Source organism: Trachurus japonicus, chromosome 17, assembly GCF_045865225.1.
Source record: "Trachurus japonicus isolate A0001 chromosome 17, Traja_1.0".
Classification (NCBI taxonomy): domain Eukaryota; kingdom Metazoa; phylum Chordata; class Actinopteri; order Carangiformes; family Carangidae; genus Trachurus; species Trachurus japonicus.
The window spans coordinates 34,421,944-34,443,306 of record NC_140923.1 but is presented as its reverse complement, the minus strand read 5'-3'; the positions used below and the strand labels follow the sequence as shown (position 1 = coordinate 34,443,306).

Genomic DNA, 21,363 nt, shown 5'->3' with positions numbered 1-21,363 from the left:
GGGTAATGGACTGGATAAAATAAAAAACTTTTTTTGAGGTAAAAAGGTGGTCACCAAATGTATTAAGACCAAACAATTGAGCAATTAATTGTGAAATTATTTGGAAGAAAAAAAGAATCATTAGTTGCAACCCTAATCAGAGCTTAGGCAAGTCTAACATCGTTACCCAGCTACCTAGAGACTGGATGCATAAGACCATGCAAGTTAACAAACAGAAACAGAAATTCCTTAATCCACCTATTGTTTTGAATATGATAATAACTGCAATGATATGTCAATTAATCAATTTGTTGATAGTACATTAACTAGCAACTATTTTGATAATTGCTTAATTAATTATTAATTAATTAATTAATTATTAATTTCTCAAGCAACTGTCAGCTTCTTACAGCTTCCTATACAGGACATAATATGATGATGATGATGATGATGATGATGATGATGATGATAATGATTATGATGTGATACTTGTATATCTTAATGTTTTGGCCGAATTATTCACTTAGATTAATTGCCAATCAAATTGATTGACTAATGGTTTAAGATGTAAAACAAAGTAAAGTACACTATATAAGAAAAAACTAAGACTAGACATACACAACTAAAATAGGACGATATGTCATGCTCTTCAGTTAACCAAGTGATTTCAAGTGTTAAATTAAATCAGTAGTGCTTCAGGATGTTTGTCCTCAAACTCGAACTGTGATTTTTATCCAGGCATCAATATTTAATCCCACAGAGAAATATCGAAGATATGAAGCCAGGTTTTCTTGGTCTTGAATGCTGCAGTGAGAGTAAGTGCTGCCCGGAAGCTCTAAATCAATTAGTATGTTTTGTTATGTATTCAATATTTATTTGAGATCTGTGTGAATTATTTAGACTCACTCAAACTTTATTCCGTGTGATTTCTTCAACCACTTTGGTTTGTGAAGTCCAAACAAATCTCAACAACATATCCACAGCTTGACGTGTTTTTCTGCTCCGGATGAAACTCATAGGGAAATGACTCTCGAGTGACATGAGAGTAGTAGAGAGGAGTTAAAGAAGAATAAAAGCTGTCAAATCTAACGGCAATCGCTGTGCAGCATTTTTTATGACTGCATCTCGTCTGTCCACTGTCAGTCAGCACAGCTTGTGGACGCTTCTGTTAGAGTTCAAAAGGGAATCAGCAGGGGGCAATGTTCTCACATCAAAGAATCCCAGACATGCAGCATTAAGGCACTACACTTGAGTCAAGGACAGATAAGCTCAGAACCTCTCGATTGGCCCAAACCAATGGCAGCAATGCAAATATTATTCATATCCTGCACGGAGGTCATCATTGATCATTTTCCTTGCTCTAATATCCACTGCGGTATCTTGTGCGGAGGTCCTGTAATCATGAAGGGCTTGTACACCTAAATATTTTAAATTGTGCTAGACTCAACATTAGCTGCATACATACACAGTCAACTGTGTTTAGGGAGCAAAATGCATTTGAGATCATGTAATCATGAATAAGTAACACAAGAATTGTACGTTCGCCATTGTGAGTAGCCTGGAAATATCTTCAGTGTAAAAGGTGTAAGAGGATGGAGAGAGCGGGGATGACAATTTGATGACTGTTTGCTGCTTTTATTGTAACTCCCTCTGTGTAGACGTGTCAGTTGAATGTAGAAGAAAACGTATTGGACAGGGACATCACAATTGAGCAATTAATTCTCTGTCTTCTGCCAGAAATCACACTGTGGCGACACAGAACTGTATACGCCGCCACTGCAGAGATACAGCAAAGGTTTGATATAATCTGAAATGGATAAAAGGGAATAGATTAATATATTAAGCAAATGAAAGCGATGAGAGAGGAGGAAGGAGGGGGTCAGACAGGGAGAACGTTCTTTGACTGAATTTTGGGGAAAGCTAATCAAACGTGCAGTAAATTCAAGAACCGTCAGAGTTTATTGTTTAACGTAATCGTTCGTCAAGATGTTTATGGGAATCAACATGGAGGCTTATACAACAAAGCTCTGTGCTATCAATAAAAACATCTGCATCTGATAGGTCTCCCATATTGTGTAACAACTGGGTGTAAAGTAGAAAATATCAGACATTTTAAATTCAATGAGATTCAAGGATTGGTTTCACAGACAGACAGCCAAAGTTCTCTTTTTCAGTGTATTAGACCAGGATTAGGTTAATCCATGTCTGTGAAATAGGCCCTTCATTTTCCTGGTAATGTCTTCAGTGCACTAGGTGTCTTCCTCCTCCTCAGGTTTTCTCTTATTTGCAGTGGAGAAAGAGGAGGAAAAAGGTACAACTCCAATTCACATAATGAAATTTCCCCCCCTTTTTTTCTTATAATTTGTTTCAAGCGAGTTTACTGATTTGCAGCATCGTCAAGAGAGCGCAAAGGGAGAATAAAGGAAAACAGAAGAGGGAATGAACCAGGCTAACAGATGAAGGGGAAGAACAGAGAGACACAGCTGACACGTAGAGGAAATCAGAAAATGGAGGCAAGAGTGGGTGCGAAGCATCTGGAGGAGGGGAAAAAAATGCCTTAGAGTTTTGCAGATTTGATTAAATACTGTTTATGTGAGTAATTAAAGCATGACAGTGAGGGAGCTGACTTTATTGATGGCGGCGTTGTCTGGAGTGCAAAGAGGACGAGAACAGTGCTAATTTTTGATCAGGTGGAACAGGATTTTGCACCTGTTTTCCACGAGACGCTCCTCGGAGTGCATGTTGGGGGTAAATAGCGGTAAACAGAAATACTGCTCTGGCCTAGATTTCTCTCACACAGCGGCTATTTTATTAAGTACATCCAGCCCGCAGCAGACCAGACTCCCTTTACTGCAGCTCATCTGTGACAAAGGCTGATGGGGTTTTGGGTGCTGTGAATTGTAGCCTTGCTGTTCTTATCAGCAACAGTGCGTTTGTTCTTGGTGTAGTTTTATTAAATTTGCCAGACATGTGATGGTTGTATCAGTTTTCATATTTCTGCTCATATCATCTTGCTCATTTAACTCTCATCTCTGTTCCCCCCTTAAAATCCACTGTTAACGGCTTACATCTGTCTGTTACACACTGAATGGTTTAACAAAAAAAAAAAAAAAGGAACATCTCTAAGGCAAATACAGAGGGAGTTATTTTTTTCCTCAAAGACAGGGAGTGTAATGTGACATCCTATCCCACACACTGTAATTTGTAAGTTGTATTGGCAGTTGCATGAACTGGATTTTGTGTTTGAGTGTGCGTTGTGTATGTGGCTACAGTATTTTTGAGTGGAGATGTTTATGTGACTGTTTCAGTTGCAGCAGATGTTTTCAGGTCTTTTACTCTCGTAAAAATAACAACAATATAGAGAAACTAAAACGTCCAACTCACAGTAAAAAAAAAACCCCGGCATTCAGAATTTTACTCATGCACAGAGGTATCAGTTGAAAAATGCCCAAAAGTACCATAAATATGAGTACCCATCCTGCTGGATTGTAAGCGTCATTCTAAAGATGAGGTTAATTTAAAGTTTACTTTATATAACCATAGGTGTCTTAATCTATATAATACATTATAAACTATCTGTTAAATTATATTTTTTATCTCTTGAAAACTGTAACAAAAAACTGAACAATATTTCCTTCATACATTTATGTCAATACTGTAGATGCAGAGTTGCAGTACATAGAGATACTCAGTTACAGTCCAAGTAGAACTAAACATAAATACTGTACTTGCTACTTCTCGCCACCAGACTATTGTAGAGATTAGAGAAACATTCTTCTATTGAGTGAGATATCTTTTGTGCACACAACACCTGCAGGTTACTTCTGACTTCTTATATAATTTATCAAAACTGTGTCAAAGTTTAACAAGCATCAAAGCTACAATTGGAAAGGAGTATTAACTGCCTTGTAATGTCAGCAACACTTAATTTCCCCCTCCAAAGTCTAATTATCCTTAGATAACTTGAATAATTCTACTAACAAAAACACAAAATCTCAACACCAAAGATATTATTCATAATATATGAATTCTGGCTGTTAAATTGTCCGAATCATTCACAAAGACTTAACACATGTGGGGTTTGAACTGACAAGAACATCTGCTTGGTGTTAATGCAGTCTGCACCTGATTGGAGAAATGGAGAGTTACAACTGCACTGCGAGCTAATGGTCTAATCACATCCATACACATGGTCATGGAATGATTTGAGCCTTATTGCTGCATTTTAGCACTGGTTGTAATTTTTTATTTTTTTTTGCCGAAGTGAGAGAGAAATTAGGTCAGTCCACATTTCTTCCTGTGTAAATAAACATGAGGTGGCAAAAAATAGTTTTTTTTTTTTTTTTGAGTTACACAAACTGACACAGCTGTATCTGGGAAAGAAAAAAAAAAGGAATCACACTGGCATTTTTAAGCTTGTCTCCAACATCATGCGGTTCCTGTATCTGAATGCCGTGCTGTGCTATTATTTGCTTGTTTTGCGTTTCCCCCTTGTTCACTTGCTGGATCCCTGCTCACCTCCTTCGATCTCCGCCATTAATGAGCTGCTTTTTTCTCCTCAGAACTGGAGGCTTGTGGATTGTCCAGTACGTGAAAAGTGAAGGGTGTGGGGTAAGTGTGTGTGTGTGTGTGGAGGGGGCGGGGGGGTGGGGGGGTGGTATCTGTTCATGAGATACTGGAACCATCATGCCCGGCAAGGACAATCACAGCAGCACCCTCAGTGTCGCTTAATTCTGTAAAGCCTTGTCCGCCTGCTTTGTACTGCAAACCACGGCCATGTGCCTCTGATTCACTGTGTGTAGACTCACTTTCATGAATGTTGCACTGTGTCTAATGATACTCTCATAACAGTTATTGCAAGCAACCAAGATGTACCCCAGTTATAAATCGCTAAACTATTGTTTTTTTGTTTTTTGTGGCAATAATGCCTGGGAAACCAGATGAGAATTTACAAATAGTTAAGTACGAGCATAATTTCCTCTGTGCACACTGCATGCTTAATGAAATGTGCTTCTCACTAATGTCGAGGTGCAGGTAACCCTGTTTAGGCTCTTTGTGCTAGGCTGTATTCATCTACTGTCAAGCTGAAGTTGATCTGCAATTCTCTTTGTACCAGATCCTCTCCCAGCATCTCCGATCCAGACGCACGAGGGAGAAACCTTGACGAGGCGCATGAGAGGAAAACCAGCACATTTGGGTATGACTAAAACCTTCAAAGCATTCTCTGTCAGCCAGATCTTTTTTGTAATTCAGCCTATGGTTCAGATGAGCAGCACATGGAAAAAGATATTCTATATTTTCAGCAGCATGTGTTATTTGTGTTTCTCTGGACCTTGAGGTTCATGGAGCCCCCGCAAAATGAAGTGTGAGCTTACAGCAGCTGCCAGACGGCGTGTAGTATAGAAATACTACCTCCTCTGATGAGGTCGAGAGGAAAGACACATTTTTAAAAGGAGAAAGGAAATAAGAGGATTAGGGCTGATAATGTGTGTGCAGCCTCCTATGAGGACAAGTGTGACCTGTCGCAGAATTACCTGTGGCTCATGTAAGGGCTGTTTACAACAGATTCATAGACACAAGACAAAGGAGGAGCATTTTCATTGGTCTGTGGCTGTTGTGTTAGCTGCTGTGAAGTGATCTTAATTAAATAAGATAAATAATCAAAGAGCAGAAGGTCATCCGCATTTTGTAGATATATACAACGCGTTAAATTGAATGTTTTCCTTCTTTAGTGGTAAATTGCAAATCCTGACACACAACTGAATTAAAAAGGGCTTTTGCTGTTACCACCCAATTTGTTGTTACCCATGCCAAATTACAAGTGAATGTGGCCAAACACCTTGGCAGCAGATGGGCTCCTAAAGCATCCTGAAAATATTTAAAAGGGAATTTAATTACCTTAATGAATAGCCAGCGAGTGTGAAAAATGATCTTAGAAATGTTATCAAAGACGACTTTGTGCAGTTGTAAACCATTGGCCCAAGTTGTTCACCATGTGCAAAGAATTTTCTTGCAATCTAGTGTTTGGAGTACTTTCCAGTGTGTTACTCTCAAGGTTAACTTGGTCCAATTGAAGTAATTAGCAAACTGAGTGGAACACATGTTTATTTACTTAAAAAGACTGAGTAGCCAAATGTAATGGAAATACACCAGAACTGAAACCATTCCCACATTTGCCCTATTATCAAATCCAGGTAATAAAACGTCTGATTGATGAAGACGTTGGCAGAGTGGTGGAAATTGCTCTCTTGCCATATTTATCTTTGGTAAATCACTGCCTGTGGAGGGAGTGATTTGGCATTGGTGCTATGCGCAAACATTAATAAGACATAAATAAACAGAATGGGGGAAAGGTGATTATGAATGTCTGTGGGGATTTTTCTGTAGCAGGATGACTCTGACAAAAGACTTCCAATGTTTTGTGTGAGCTCTCTCTTGCCAAGCCTCTATCTGCTCCCTAAGTCATATCAGATGTTTGGGCTTTATTGGGACTTAAAATAGTTATTAGCCTGAGCAACCACCCTGCTGGATTTATCTCCTGCAAAATAGAGAGCTGCATGAGCTCCTCTCAGTGCGATATCTGTTCCTTCCATTTACTTCTTTTCATTCTTTAAATCAAAAACTATCCCTATTAGATTTATGACAAGCAGGTGAAACGGTGGCTGATATAAGAGGCAATATATCTCTTGAAAAGATTCCCATCCTTGGAATTCAGCTGAAATGAAATAAAATAAAGTTTACAGCACTGGCCTTATTTCAAGCGAGCTGCTAAAATGTCTTCTTCAGTGGATTAAAGGCAAACCTCCATTAGTCAACGGAACAATACAGCCACAGTGGCTCTGAACAGGAACCTCATTGCCGTGTATGAGTGCAGAGACTGTACCGAGAATATTCTGCAAGAGAGCTTACGAGGGAAGGGGGAGTGTTTATGCCGTCCACTGCATGTTTCCCAAATTACACCATGCGGGTCATTTCCATAGGGGGAAGAAGTAGGCCTGCAGCGTGTCTAATTTGTCTATAATAGCAGCAGAAATGGAGAATCTCCTGCCAAGCAGCATCCAAACTTCCTCCTTTGTCTGACATCCTGTTGCCAGAATTGCAAATCTCTGCCAATCCTCTGCCGAAATACCAACCAGTCTTCCACTGGATAGATTTTTTTTAAATAGATATCCAATATGTGTTCATTTACAATTACTAAATCACTTCATTTAGAGCTGCAGTAATTAGCTGATCAATAGGAAATTAATCACAGCTATTCTGACGATTGATTATCATTTTGAGACCGGTCTGTTCTCTGGTTCCAGCTTCTCCAACACCCCAGAATTTCTCTCTTTTATATCGCTATGACTTGAAATTCTTATATCTTATCTTATTGGTTCAGACAAGCCAGGACATTTTAAGACATTACCTTGGACACAAGGAAACTGAGGTGGCCATGTTTCACTGTTTTCAGACCAGACTAAACAATTAATCAAGGAGATAATTAAAAGATGAATCAACTTAGTTTAACTGATAATTCAGTTATGATGGAAAATGTAAATGTTATGTTTTTTTTTTGTGTTTTACATCACCTGTATGAGTCTGGGATATGAACAATAATGTAATTCTAGTCCCGATGGACAAAAGCAGAGCAATAATAAAATAATAATGATAAAATAAATAAGGGCAGTCAGTAGCTACCTGTGGTTATTCAGGTTTGAATGATGTATGTAAGAGATGTCAAGTGGGGAGTTGCTGAGGAGATCATTCAGTGCATGGTCAAGCTGCATTATGATCTAAATTGTTTTACATAATAGAACTGAATTCATTCTAAAGGAATTCATGCAAGCGAAACATCAGTATATTATCTATGTATTCTCTATAGGCTATCTATATCAGTCTGTATAGATAGGCAGCAGCCATGTTGAGAGAGAGAGTGTGTACGAGTGTGTACAATTTGTAATGTGTCTGGAATTGAAAATGTAATCTTGTAAAATGTATAGGCCTTTATATATATTACTTGAGAGGATAATATGTATGATCTCTCATTGCAGCAGTATAAATCAATGCTTCTATAAAAGCCTATATGTATCAAAACACCTTACACTAGCAGCTCTGACATTTTCTTTTGCACCTACTGTATATCTGCATCTGGCACACTGCCCAAGAATCAAATACAAGAAACCTTGGACTCCATGGAAATCCCATTCACTGGCAACAATACAGAGAAATGTAGCATAAAGAGACAGCGCTTTTTCTTCTCAGGGAGGAAATAAAAAAAAAATCATTCTTTCCTCTGCATGGCCAGAAATGTCATGCTGATTCAATTTAACACTGCAACAGGAGTGCAAAAATGATTACTCAAAAAGTAGGGGGTGAAGTGTTAAGTGTTAATTTGTGTGTGTTTCAGAAATATGACCACTGTTGCTACTGATGCTGTCATTTTTTTTACACCGTTGTCAAGTGAGTAAAACGTGACACAAAGAAAAAAAAAAGTTGCTGGCGAAGCTGGTGAAATCTATTTCTCAGCCTGTCTCAAATTACATTTCAGGCAAACTGTGCCAAGAAGCTTTTACCATTCAGGTGTTGGTTAGAGGGTTGGATGTGCTCGACTATTTCAAATTGATTGCAGAGGGAAGGATGGCCTCTAGACCTAAATTTAGGGAAGCTTTCACAAGTGAGATCTGAGATTTTATACTTAAAAAAAAAATAAAGGAAAAAAATAAAAAATAAAATAAAATATATATATATATATATACAGGCCAATGACTGACTACTCCCTGTCGTTCAGGGTTGCAAGCAGCTTCTCTGCTTGTGTTCAAAGTTAAGCTCAGAGTACAGATCGCTTGTAATGCAAACTGACAGGGAAGCCAAAAGAACGCTACTCTTTTTGTTACCTTACTGTTGACTTTTTAGGTTTTGTAATGTTCCAGCTGTGTCATGAATCTAATCAGTCTCTTCTACAATAACCAGTGATGGTGCATTCATCTTCTTTAGCCACAGATGAAGGTTAAATGGCTCGATGAGAAAGATTTAAAAAAAGATGAGAGGATGATACATTTTTTTGTCCTCTGTGTCTGCTTCCTTTGTGTTTTTGCTAACATTTATATTATAAATAAAAACCCTCCAAGAATAGACAAAATAACCTTTGTTCTCTCACAGTTCAACACTGCAAGCCATTCTGGCAGGCGTCTTTCAAAGTGTTATTAATAGCAGTAGTAGTTTAATTTGATTAAAAAAAAGAAGATAGATGGCCATTTTACAAATCCTATACAAACTGAGTGTCTACAATAAAATAAAAGTTACAAGAAATAAAGTCAATTAATAACACAGAACAAAAAAATGCTTTTATATTATGAAAACACTAAATATTCACTGCCAAACTTATCACACTGCTCTCAAGCTCATGTACATGACTCTGTAACTATGCAGTTGAAATCTAATGCAGTTAAATGCAAAAAACAATACACACTACAATTATCCCTATCATCACGGAAATTATAATGCTTAATTATTCTTGTTAAATGGTTTTGGTTAAATGATGTTGAGTGTTGATTTAACTGGGTCTATCTCTGCTCTTTAAGTCAGCATTAAAAGTAATAAAAAAAAAAAGATTTGTTTTTCTAATCAAGTAAAGTGCCTTATCATCAACATCTAAATGTGCACTTTAAACTGAACTATATCACAATAATAACATTAAAACACTGCAGTATCCAAAGTCTTGTGCAATGCATGCATGAATTTTCAACTTTGTCACTTGCTGTCTTATCTGAAAAAGTCTTAATTTTTCTTAAAAGTGAGAGGATGCGTCAATCATTTTTTCATGATTGACATAAGCATAAGCCAGAAAGTAACTCTGAGTTTTTAGCAGTGTTAACAAAAAACACAATAATTGTGACTGAAATATCTTGTGACACTCATGCTCCGGCAACCCAGGACTCTGTGCGATAATCCCTGCCCTGCTTATGTTCTTAAATGTCTCGCTGCTGTATAATTCACACTGCACCATGCCACCGATATGTTCCATGCCATTCTGATAATGACACAACGCATTTGTCAGTTCACACCCTCTAGTTTGTCCCTCCGATCATCCTGTGTTTGGACAAAAGTTTGGCCATTTAGAGATACAACTGTCAGTGGTGTAAACCATGTCAGGATGCTCAGCTGCAATGTCCACAACGCCACTTAACATCATTTAGCAAGTCAAGGAGTAAACTTGAGCCACTAGGAGCTGAAACATGATCAGTCAGGGCCGATAACATAACAACAGCATTGTCCAATTGACTTGCATTAGCGTCAGGGCTCTTGTTAAGTTAACTGTGGTGGTCTATTTAACCGCTGTGAGTGCAGACCCCTATGTAAAAATCTGTACGGCTGCATGTTGTCACCATCTGTCTTTCTCACAACAACATAATTCCTATAATAGGGGGCTGGTAACTCTTGGTGTTAACTGTATAATCAGGGCAGAAACAGCCCCTAGGTGCTCAGTTTATTGTATACAATAAAATTCATATTGGTGCGTCAATCTCAAAAAGTAAAACCGGGTAGTGTTGTTGTAAAACTGTGAAGCTGTGCTGCTGCTGCTCTTACTTACTTTTTGCAGATCACTAAGTGTGAATTTCTGGGGTGAATTTTGTCACACTCTATGGTGCTCGAAAACAAGAGTTTAGAAAAACATAACCTACCTGTCTGGGGTACTATGGTGTGAAGGGACCTGCTGCTTCTGCTAATTCCCAATGCAGGAAAACAAATAGAACAAATAGAAAATATCAGCAGAAAAAGTATGTGCCAGCAAGAGAAAATAACAATGTACTTCTCGCGCACTTAGTACACTGAACCGAATCAGATAAAAAGACATGATGTCTAATCTGATAATTATATACAGAAAGTGACAAAATAAATTACATGATTGCTTGTTTCACAGCTGTGATAACCATGGTATTTTAATTTTGAAAACATAATATTTTGATGAGGGTCTATAAAGCACCAGAAAGTATCAGACAGTGGCAAGCTAGCCATCCACAGTTCACTTCATTAGTTAACAGCCTAATGGACAACCCAGGGAGAAGGCTCTGTGTACAAGTGTCCACTCTCAGCTAATTATTATATTGTATTATTATATATATATTTGTGAATTTACCAAAGAGGTTCAGGAAAGCCCTCAAACTGACAAAATTAAATGAAAAAAAAATTCAGATGAGTAAAATAATAAATAAAAAGTTAATTATTATATTATAAAAAATAAAATTGTTAATTAAATGATTGAAATGAAGAATTAGATCACATTAATTAATTAATAAAATAAAAAAAAGTTTATAAAATAAATTCAATCACTGTTTAATGTTAAACTTTTTTTTATTTATTTTTTTTACCATGGCAAATAATATAACATTTACATTTTCATAAGAAAAGAGTATATGCTGCATTAAATAGGCTATGTCCAGAGTACTGATTGGTCAAGGGTTCATGCGCACATGTAAATGTGTGTTTATAACACAGCAGAAGTAGGTAGGCTACATAAATGTGTTTATTAATATATTTGTGTAAAATACAGTTAATGTGATAACATCTTGATTCAGATACACACTGAGCACTAACCTTTTTAGCTAGCTAGCTGAAGCTAATCTTTATCATGACACTACACTGTTCTGCTGAACATAGTAATCATCCATACTATAACCTTTGTTCCAGTTGATAGTAACCTATTCAGTGCTGCTTTGAAGTTGACATTATGAAAAACAAGGTATGAAATGACTCATATCTCAAAGCTGATACAGTAACATGTTACTGCATTTTTCTCTAGAGCTCTGCCGTGATTTAACACTTACAGGTGTCCTCATATATATATATATATATATATATATATTCTTATATCTTAATGTGAAATTATATTTAAGCTTAATTAAAAACCAAGCCGCTCACATAATTTTTTATAAATTGTTTACTTACTAAGTTCAAACTCCCCAAAATCCTGAAAAATACAACAAAGGTTGAACCGTCCTGTGGTTTCGTCAGTAATGCGTGCAGCAGTTGACAACGGTCATGATTTATGCTGTGTGGAAATCTAATTTTGGAATGAAACTCCTCGCAGACTACACTCTGATGCAGATTGATCCAATTATTTTTCTTTGCTGTTTAGTAATGAATTAAGTGCTGTTCAATATTGAATAGCTAGAGAATGTAAAAGAGGGCTTCAGCTGGCTATGTCATTAGATATGGCAGTGAGGATTGCTCGCAGACTGAAATGTTGCATCTCTGCTCAAACCTCTGGGCATTACCATAGGGAGAGATTAACCCTGTCCTCCTCTTTTTGATGTGGTCGGCTGATGTAAAGCGGCACAGCCAACTGTGTAGAGACGCACAAACCGGTCTCCATGCTAATGCTGGGCGTTGTGTGTGTGTGTGTGTGTGTGTGTGTGTGTGAGGCATGTGAAGATGGTCTACGAAGCATGCACTCTGCAAGTCCTCTACCTAACAGCTTCCAGCCAGGGATGATGTCACTTCTTGCCCTGCAGAGGAGTAATCAGTCTCCTGCATGCCTGAAGGGCCCCTTAGGAGTTATCAGTCTTTGATAGTTGTCTCTATTGCAGCTGATTCAATCTGTAACACCACTTCAGGCCCTGTGTGAGCATATAACAAACATACTTAATCATTCCTGTCGTTAGAAGTGGAGAAATTCCTCTGCGAGCCTCCCTAGTTCATGTTCTAGTTGCAGAGTGTTAATATCAGAGCAGACGTAGCGCTATGCCTTGCAAGAGGTACGATTACATACATACACATGACAGAGGGAAACGGAGAGCGACACAGATTCACACGTGCACACCCGCGGGCTGATACAAACACACAGCGTCTCACACACTCATACACACACATGCACACACAGCTCAGTGTGCCACTTCCTCATCTCCTGCTGCTCTGTCCTTAAACCTCTTCACCCTCCATGCAGGGAGCAGACACTGTGCTCTTTTCTCTTTGTCATGGTAATAACACTAAGCCTAACTGTCCCCCACTTTGCCTGTCAACTTGCATTTATTTTGTTTTCCTTTTTTCCTTTCTTTCTCTGGCATGTACTGTCAGGTTTCTTGGGGTACATTTTTAGTCCCTCCCTGCATCATTCAACACTCCTGGAACCGATTATATTATCCGGCCAGTCCTTCCAATTCCTACAGAAGGAGGGACAGAAAGAAATCTAGATCTATTCTCCACGCCAGCCAGCAGCATCACACCTTTACTAACCTATTCTTAAGATCCCGCTCATTCCTCGCTTGGTTTTCTCTCGTTCCCTCTCAGACTCTTCCCTCTGTAGTTTCTCATTCTTTCCATGAAGCTTTCTCTGACAGTGTGAATAAGGGTCTTGTTGTTTGCGACACCAACATACTGCTGCGTGACACATTATCGGGTGTTGTCTGCCACTGCAGCAGGATGCTTGCCTCAGAGCCTAACCAGCGTATTGTCTGAGCTTTCACCTCACCCCTGGCTATCTGCTGTGCTCTGGCTTAAGGCTTATCCTCAGGCCTCTGCAGAGCTGCCGGGCCAATGAACACTAACAACTTTCCCTTTGTATGCTATGAGAACCTCTCTACACCAGCACTGTGCACGTTCGCCACAACAATCTACCTCTACTACTGAGACTATTCTGCTTATCTATTATCAGTGCAACAATGAGGGGTGTTCTACAAGATTTTTGAGTTCATGTCTCTCAATTCAACACATGTGGTGCTCTCCACATCGTGCACTTCTTCTGCGAAAACCTCTCGAACAATGCAGAGCCGGTTGTTTAGATGAGATCACTTGTTTTTGACACCGCATCTGGTGTTTTTGTTATACTGTGAAGTGCCGCTTTGTTTTCGTCAGATATGCTGCTGCGCTCAAAATGGGTCAAATATGTTTTTTTAGAGAATCTGATCAGTTGTTGTAGATTTACAGTAAATACCCAATAGCATAGTAAGTCATTTTTCCCAAAATTAGAGCTTCAGTCCATCTATACCTCCAGCCTTCCAGCCTCGGCTCCTTTGAGCCTGGCTGCAGGGATTTGCTCCCATTCAGCCTCAAGAGCATTAGGGAGTGATGTCGGACAATGAGGCTGGTCTTGCAGTCCGTGTTTCGGTTCATCCCAAAGGTACTGGATGTGGTGTCGGCCGGGGATCTGTGCAGGCCAGTCAAATTCTTCCACAGCAAACTCAGAAAATGGTCTGTTTTTATAGACCTGGCTTTGAGCACAAGGCATTTGTATGCTTCAGCAAGAAAAAGGTCTTTCCCAAACTCTTGCTATTAAGATAGAAAAACAGTGTCCAAACCATTAAAATGCCTTACTATATCAGTCAGTTATATATTTAAAAAACAAAAAGAAACTCAGACACATTTAGCACCAAACCATCCTTGAATAAACAGATGGGATGGAAGGATCCCATAGCAGACCAGACTTACCCAGAACCCCCCCCTTCTGTCACCCTATTATGATGAAAACTTTCTTCTGTAAAGAAATCCAGGCTCCGAGTTATGTCCTGTTGATGGGAGATTTACATGCCAAACTGGATGTGAGCCTGACATAGAGGATCTGTCACATCTTTGGGCAGTCCTTTCTACACCTCACCCCCACCCCACTCACATTAGACAAAGTCAAGACCACATTGTGAGCAAAATTTGGAAAGGGTTAGTGCACCACTGTTGTTCGTTAGGCCTGTATGCTTACTGGCAGAATGAAAAGGAAGTTCTTTGAGAGAGAGATTTGCATACTGTACAGCTCTTTAGTGTAGTCGACTATGCCCTCAGTGACATGGACCCCTCTCTCATTAATGCATTCACTGTCAGAGCAAAGATGCCATACATAAACCCAAATATACACAAGGTAATAACAGAACCTGAGCCTTGTGGATTACATAAAATAAATAAAAAATATCAATGGATTCCTGATGATGAAGTCATGTACAAAGGCAATCACATCACCTGAAATCACCAACCTAATGACTACATTCCCATCAGCACAGGTTCAGGGAAACAAATTAAACAAAGCAGCTGCCAAAATAAATTATATTTTTATCATAAATCAGCCAGGAAACTAGGTCATACTACGAACAACTCTGCATCTAATCAAAGACTGAAAAAGGCAGAGTGTAAAGAAAAGTAATGGCAAAAATGTCAGATAAAACCTGAAACACTGAAAACAACAAAAACTTAGGACATAGGTCGTCCATTGGTTGAAATCAGTTCTGAGAGTCAGAGCAATTTATACAACCGCGAAGACAACCTGACCCTGGCTTGAATGTCACGTAACATCACAATCAGGAACAGAATCAAATTTGCGATCCTTGAATCAACACTGAAAAATAATCAGAACCTCCTTGATGACCTAATTACAAACGTTATGAAAGAAATAAACACAGCATTAAAAAAATAAAAATAAAAAACGTAAATCAGCATCAGGTCAGAGATGTTGAGGCGCACAGCAGCCCTGAGCTGAGGACCGGCCTCAGTTGTCATTCTTGTTCTTCAGTGAGGTTGCTTTCCTTAGATCTGTTGCCAAGGGCTTATCTCTGATACATAAGAGTAAAGATGAATTTGCACCTCACGATTACCGAGACATCTGGGAGAGCAGTTGTATAGGGGAGTTTTTTTTTTTTTTTTTTTTTTTACAGCCTTATCACTGATCAGATGTTGTTTTTGGAAACTGTGGAAAGTTGAATAAGAAAGTTAACTCCCTGTTCTCTGCTGATGAAGTGTTGCTTTCACCCTGTACCTCCTGGAGCAGTGCTGTCAGAACTGGACCCTGACTGTCCACCATAAACCCAACTGTCAGCTGGTCCTGAGGCTGCTATACTGATCAAATAACAACCACTGTTCAACCTCAGGCGACCACTGCTTCCCAACCGCTAATCAGAGTAAACCAAATTATTAAATTAACAAATGATGCCTATCTGGAACATTGGATGAATCAAACCAAAACTCAAAACAAAACTTAATTGCTATTTGGCTCCAAACCATGGATATAAATTGGCAGCATATCTCTCTACTGTCAGAGATACAAAGCAGACACAGATCCTGACCAAGTGCAGACTCCCACCACCCACAGAGAAAGGGCGACACAACAACTTCCTGGCGACCAACAGAGGAAAAGAGTCTGTGGTCAGTGCACGACAGGTGAGGAAGAGACAGAGACGCACTTCCTGTTAAATTGTGACAGATAAATATTATCAGAGGGGAATACATAGCAGTGCCAGATGACAGTGACAGATTCTATTAGGAGGCACACAGCGTACTTAACCGTGCAATATGTGACTGCATGTCACAAACTGAGAGACACATAATTAAAACAACCTCGCTGAATGCAATTATCTTGACATAGCCTATTATATATGGAACACACACACAAAACATGTGTTTACTTTTTTCTGTGCCATTTACTTGTTTTTAATTAATTAATTAGTTTATATTTTTAAGCCACTGCACAAGTTACAGCCAGTGGCAGAATATACATCTGTCTATCGCATTGTGTGGACGTGATATCTCAGTTACACTTTGATGGAACTTCTTCAAATTTGGCAAAAACATTCAGTTGGACTCAATGATGAAATCATTAGATCGGTGGCCAAAGGTCAAATGCCAAGGTCACTGTGGCCTCACAAAACACATCTTTTGGCCATAACTTGTGAATTCAATACTAATCGTAACACAAATTCACTCAAATATCTATAGAAAAAAAATTGAAAAGTGATATATTTTTGTATCCAAATGGCCAAGGTCAACTTAACTGTGACAACAGAGTGTTCTGCAAAAAAAACCTCTGGCTGTTATTCACTGCTGTAACTCAGGAAGGAGGGATTGTGACCACATTTCCTGCAACTTGGCTAGTTGGCTGCAGTTTACAACCTCAAGGTGGTAATTCTGTGGATTTTTTTTTCTTTTATTCTTCAATCCTTAATGCTATGGCAATTCTATGCATTCATAACAGTAAGGCGTACTGAATTCTATCACATCTAAACCTGAGAAATCTCCGCAATATCAAAGAGGACTGACATGCCTGCGGCAACAGAAACAAAGGATGATTAAGTACTTTCGCTCCATCCATCCAGCTACGTATGTGTGTACCTATCTACTTTACTATCTACCGGTTACAGTGGCAGTTTTATGGCTGATGTTATCAGCCCAGTGGGAGTTGACACAAGATGTGTTGCTACCTGACTGATGCCATAATCTCCTTGTGACTTCTGGAGTTCTCAATTTTTTGATACCACTTAAAGGTGAAAAATATCACCCCCTATAGCACAGACAGTGTTTTGTTTTTTTTTCTTCCAGAGGTGTGAAGGTAGACATCACATGGTAAACTAGCCTTTCATCTCCTCAGTAGCTGCGATTGTAATTAGACAAGGCTTTGCCCATATAATCATCGGCTTTGATATGGATGTAGTTCCACTGAGATTTGTGTATCATCGGTTCTTTTATGTTGCATTTCTCAGCTGCCTGGCGTTGGTTAACTTTAGACACATTTCATTATGTGTTTTTTTTTCTCAACAAAGTTTCTGACTCACCTATAGTTTTACAGAAAGGTGAGATCCTGGGCATGGGCCTGATTGAAATTCAAGTGCCACATTAAAGTTGTCCTCAGTTTCAGCTGGTCCTATGTAATTATCCTAATGACAGTTTTAAAAGCAGCCGAGCTGTCAAATGCTCCCATGCAGGATAATACACATATTGGCAAGAAATGAGCCGTCTATTGTTGTTCTGTGACACCTGTGGTTACCTTCTTATAGGCCAGCTATAATTAAGTCCTCAAAGAATGATGTGGAAGGACAATATTAATGCTGATTTATCTTCTTTGGTATTTTAAATGTATTTATTCAGGCTTATTATGTTTTGTTATTGTGGTAATTGTGTTGATGAAACCATGAAAAATAGGCTCTTGACATTATTAGATACCTTCGAATAAATATATACTTGGCAGAGTTAAATAATTAAAATGAGAAATGAATTTCATAGACAACTTACCGTAACTTAAAAGAAAACACTTTAACATGTATTTATGGGTGTTGAAAGAGTGTAACCCGCTTCATAACACACCAGACATAAAGCAGATAGCCAGTCACCCAGCAACCATGTGGAAAGCACTGTGGGGATCGGGTGGGGCACCAATGCTCACACAACTGAGGCCTTTCTGGGATTGTAGCTGCAACAGTATAAGACAGACAGTATGAGCTGTATCATAACTAACAGCTGTGCTATCATTCACCAAGGGACTTTTGCCTGCAGCAAGTGAAGGAGGTCCGGGCATCAGGTATCGGAAAGCATGTACGGTTGTCGATTTTAGTAGTTATTTTGCATTGTTTCTGTGTGGACCCTGTCTCCTGCTTGGCGCACAGATTTGCTCAACACCCTGAGACTTGGGAAGTGTGCACATTTGGGCTAATTTATGACCTGTGGAACCCATGGTACCATTCCTTCAATACACTTGCAAAGACATTTTTGTAAATAATTAGTCAACAAATGACTCTCAATGAAAAGAGCAGTAGAAAAATGACCCAACTGCTGAGAGTTAAAAGAAATAATCTTGCCAGGAGTTGAGAATAGTCTATAATTTATCATTACAGTGCTTTATACCAAACAAGTAACTGTTTAAACAGGGAATCACAGGAAAAGAGACTGTGTACACTACCATCGGGAAAGGAGACTGAAATTCATTCTGCAGCTTGACAATGACCCTAAACATTCAGGCTCAGTCATAAAAAACAGTGACAAGAAGAATAAGGAGTCCTGCAACAGATGGCCTGGCGCCCACTGAGCCCTGATCTCAACATCATGGTGTCAGTCCACAAGACAGAAGACACTGAGGCAGTCTAAATCCACTGGAGAACTGTGACAAGTTCTCCAAGATGCATGGAACAAGCTATCTGCCAAGTAACTTGATAAACTGTGCACAGAGGAGCGGGGGTGCAAAGGGTGCTCACACCAAGCATTGATTTTATTTCGTTTTTTCTCTCTGCGGCACTTTGCGTGAAGTTAATTGATAAATGCAAAACGATTCATTGCATTATCTTTGAAAGCATTCGAAGTTTTACTTTTTTTGCCCTATTACTTGTGCACAGAGCTGCGCGTGTCTGAGTAGCCACTGGCAGCTTGTATTGAAGTACAGAACATATACACACTAAGGCATCTTAAACCTACGCAGTATAATTAAATCATATACAGCTACGAATGCCATAAGATCTACCTTTATGTCTAACGTACAGATTCTGTTGAGCCTACCCATTTTTATTTACTTACATGTTTACAAATGTTAGTCTGGAGATGACAGAATTTTTTAAAATTATTATTATATAGACTTTTAATTGTGACCTCAATTATGAATATATAATTACATTACACATTTCCAACAACAAGAACTGTACATCAACTTCATTAAGGTTAGACCTTATGGCAGAGCTGTTGGACTGAATTGCAGCAGATTGTACAGAGTACAGATGAAACTAATGAAGTGGCCACAGAGTCTCTAGCTGTAATGACTAATTCATCAACTGAATATGATTGGGATGTTTAATTGGGGATTAGAAAGAACATGGAGAGGTGTGGCAGGCTGACGGTTGTGCTGGAGGTGTTGACTGAACCTTAGTTGCTCGCACAGGATGGTGCTCTTTTCGCGCAGCTGCCGATAGTGTTATCGATCACAAAGCAAAGAGCTGGTTATGGTACGTGTAGCCGTGACAAGTTCAGAGCCAGCTGTCCGGACAGCATGGGGCAAAACAGGCTCCTGGTGTGATGTACAAGCCCAGTGCACACACACATACTGAGCAGATTCAGCAGGGGCTGCTCACTGCTCAGGTCACTGACAGTTCAGGCTCCCAGATTCCTGCTCCTGCAGTGTGGAGAGTCTGGCGCGGCTGAGAGAGGAGGTGCAGATCGACACTACAGAGATCTGCAGGCGCAATCTTATTTATATTCAGTATATAGATTTACCCTGACTCATCATGGTGCAGGAAGAAGTATTAAGAGTGCTGCTGCATATCACTGGATGAGAAGAATCCCAATCAATCATTTACAGATGACAGTCGGTTGTGAATAAGAAACTCTTGTGTTTGTTTGCCGGCTTGACGCATTGCTTAAATTTGTATTAATCTAATTTTTTTTTACCCCAAAAAAGTGCCCACACAAAATTTTCATCAGATGTCAACTGGGCTTTATATTTATTTTCCTTTTAAATAACTGTTCAAAACAAAAGCAGGATCACCGGCTTTCATCAAAGCCACCTCGGAGCAATCTGATCATTCGATTGAGTTTGCATACTGTGCTGTCTGTCTGCTGCCTTGTTCTCAGGGAGATGAAACAGTTGCAGCCACACCATACTGTAGAAGGATGTTTCATCATATCAGAATAACAACTGTTATTCCTGATGCCACAAGCCACAGTATAGAAAATTCACAGCTGCCTGTGTTTAAGGGTCTATTAATTCCAGCCATGACTGCTGAAAGATGAAACAGTTGGCCATAAAATATCTTGACAAACTTGTGTGTTGTACGAAAGCAAGAAAGAGAAAGAGAGAGAGAGAAGGACACTGCTGTACTAAGGCAGTCTTTGTGTCAATGATTTTTATATCCTCTATCATCACTTGTGCTGCATTTCCCCAATCCTGGCAGAAACATCACATCTTAAGAGGAAGGACTGAGAGCATATTTCATTCTTTAACAGTTCACTCAGGACCCGTTCTTGCAGGATTCCTCAAGGACTTTACAGGTAGCCTTTTTTTCAGAGTTTTAGTGCCTGCTCTGTACTTCCACTGACATGAAAAATTAAAGGAATGGATCCTCCATGAAACAGCTGGGGACTTACAGTATGCTGAACCTCTTGTCTAGTTCCTTTGTTTGTCCAAGAGCAGTAAATCACAAGGTTAAACTGTTGCAGCCTGGGTTTAATAACTCAGGCATCAGTGGCCAAAATGCAGTTAGTGTAGCACACAGCTATTAGAGGTGTACTTAAAGATTAGCCTTGAAGATGCCTCTCCTTCCTGCCTGTGAAGTCAGCACCTCTGGGGGGCAGTAGAGGCATCAACACTTCCTTTCATCTCATCTTGGCTGCAGGAAAAGGGGCAAGGTCAGGGGGGATTTGAGCCTGGCGCACCAACACATGTTTCTTTGCTTGCCCAGTCTTCCTTTAGGCAGAGATTATCACCATATAGCGGCTACTGTTACGGTCTACCTTTGTGGCTTATGAGCCACACCAGTTCCTGACCGACGTGTCAGGAGACTCTTCTTTCCTTCAGTTTCCTCCTTATTTATACAATCAAAGCCCTGTCTTCACTTCACTGATAAGAAATAGAAACAGTCTCCTTGAAGGATTTCCAACGAAGGCCATTTAAAGCTCTTGCTTGAAATGCTTTATCTGTATAGACTCCTTAGCTGCCTCAGCTATTTGAACAATACA

At 39.3% G+C, this 21,363-nt stretch overlaps 1 protein-coding gene across 4 annotated transcripts in view; it reads left to right on the top strand.

Moving 5' to 3' along the window:
• adgrl2b.1 (adhesion G protein-coupled receptor L2b, tandem duplicate 1) overlaps positions 1-21,363 on the top strand; it is a 128,663-nt gene that overhangs the window by 3,897 nt on the left and 103,403 nt on the right. For all 4 annotated transcript variants that reach the window (XM_085805544.1, XM_085805539.1, XM_085805542.1 and 1 more), the window contains exon 3: positions 5,096-5,176. The gene's annotated coding sequence lies outside the window, so the exon portion shown is untranslated. The remainder of the gene's footprint in view (positions 1-5,095; positions 5,177-21,363) is intronic.